Raw genomic sequence first — 2,500 nt, forward strand, 5'->3', positions numbered from 1 at the left:
GCACCATTTTTAAATTTTTAAAAAAGGCATTCAGAACATGTCTGGTGATGGTGGAGGTTATTGTTATTGTCCAATGTTTATAACAATACCAGTGGTATTAAATGTTTCCTAGAGTGTCGATGAGTCTGTATATTGTGAATGTGGATAATGTAGTGTGATATTTGAAACTTAAATGTTGCAATTGGTAACTCGTTTGAGAGGTGGATGAACTCTGAATTTCTGACATTTCAGAGGTGGATAAACTGTGTTTACTTGCGTTTAGCCAGGTGTGAGATTAAGTATATGCTAAGGGAGAATAAGGGGCTGGTGTTTATACTCTATGCACGTCCTGTTCTGATATAGAAATCAGTTGAGTTATTCTTTAAACTATTTATTTTTTGTGTTAGAAAAAAAAAATTGTTGTGGGTAACTTTTGTTTTTTCAATGATTTATAGGACCTGGTGACCTTCTCAAAGGAAATGGTAACAATAAAACAAGGGGCTACATTAAGATTCTGGAGGAACAGATCAGGCAATCTGCCCCAATAGGTGGCATTGGACCATTAAACTACACAATGATCCAAAACATACAGCCAAACAAGGCAAGAAATGGTTAACAGAGAACAAAATCAACATTTTAGAGTGGCCCAGCCAGAGTCCAGACCTCAATCTGTCAAAAAAGTGAGCACAAGGCCAGAGTGATGGCAAATAATCGTTCCTGCCTCAAAACTTGATTGCTGCTAAAAAGGTGCGGTCTAGAATCATTGTGGAGACATGGAGAGGCTTGTTAGGTATTATAAGAACAATTTTGAGCTGTGATGATAAATACAGATGTTTCCATTGATTATTTATAAAGGGTGTGAATATTTTTTGACACACCATTTTTCATAAAAATGTAAAAAAAAAGACCATATGTCCATAACATCACATGTGTGTGCATGACATATCGGCCATCCTATCTAAAACATCCTTAACTCTGAAATTATTAGTGGTCCTCTTCTTAGACTGAATGATAGTCCTTGGACATGATCAGCTAAAAGCTTTGGTACCATGCACTTATTTAAGTAATGCAAAGTTATTAATTCATTAATTAACTATTATATAGCATACTTTGGTGGAGCACTAACACGAGGAGCCGTGAGTGAGGTGTGTGTGTGTGTGTGTGTGTGTGTGTGTGTGTGTGTGTGTGTGTGTGTGTGTGTGTGTGTGTGTGTGTGTGTGCAGTGACCAAGAGTTTGTTTTATCCAGCAGGGGTCAGTGTGTCTAGGAGTTTTCTCTCTCTCTCTCTCTATCTCTCTCTCTCTAAATGCATGTGTGTGTGTGTGTGGTAAGCTGGCTGTTGTTGTTGTGACTGCAGCTCAGTCTGATCCCAACATGGCCATGTGTCTGAACTGTATGTGGGTGTGTGTGTGAGAGAGAGAGAGAGAGAGAGAGACAGAGAGAGAGACAGAGAGAGAGACAGAGAGAGAGAGAGAGAGAGAGAAAGAAAGAAGGAAAGAGAGAGAGAAGAGGGGGGGCAACTCTATGTTAGCATACATGTGTATAAATATGTGAGTATACATGTATAAATGTATGCATACATACTGTGTATGTGTGTGCATGTGTGTGTGTGTCTGTGTGTGTGCGTGTGTGCATATGTGTTTGTGTACGTGTGTGTGTGTGCATGTATGTGTGTGTGTGTTTGTGTATGTGTGTGTGTGTGTGTGTGTGTGTTTGTATGTGTGTGTGTGTGTGTGTGTGTGTGTGTGTGTGTGTGTGTGTGTGTGTGTGTGTGTGTGTGTGTGCGTGTCTGATTCCTGGCATCATTTATCTGGCGAAGGTGCCATGGGGGATTATCGAGCTTCCATGTGTCAGTCTGTTTCTGTGTGTGTGTGTGTGTGTGTGTGTGTGTGTGTGTGTGTGTGTGTGTGTGTGTTGTTGTGTGAGCCTGTCTCTCTGTCTATTTGTCTGGTATTTTTTGTCTGTGCATGTGAGTTGCCGATTGTGTTTGTATAATTGCCAGTCCATCTGTCGGTCTGTCGGTCTGTCTGTCTGTCTGTCTGTCTGTCTGTCTGTATGTTTGTTTACCAAACTATGTGTTTACTGTGCCTGAACACCAACACAGGCAATAATACAGAGAGTGGAGTCCTCCACTTGCCTTTAGTGAATAACACAGCACACACACACACACACACACACACACACACACACACACACACACACACACACACACACACACACACATACACACACACACACACACACACACACACACACACACACACACACACACACACACACACACACACACACACACACACAACCACAGTGCCATTTAGAACTCATTCATATTTATCACTTTCTACTGTTAGTGTGTGTCACTTGGCTGGGCAACACGATGTTCGCTCATAATTCATGTGTCTGTGTGTGTGTGTGTGTGTGTGTGTGTGTGTGTGTGTGTGTGTGTGTGTGTGTGTGTGTGTGCGTGTGTCGATAATTGCAAGCCCATTACTGTAAGACCCTTAGTTCATTGATTTGATGAA

The sequence above is a fragment of the Alosa alosa genome, chromosome 7, assembly GCF_017589495.1.
Source record: "Alosa alosa isolate M-15738 ecotype Scorff River chromosome 7, AALO_Geno_1.1, whole genome shotgun sequence".
Taxonomy (NCBI): Eukaryota; Metazoa; Chordata; class Actinopteri; order Clupeiformes; family Clupeidae; genus Alosa; species Alosa alosa.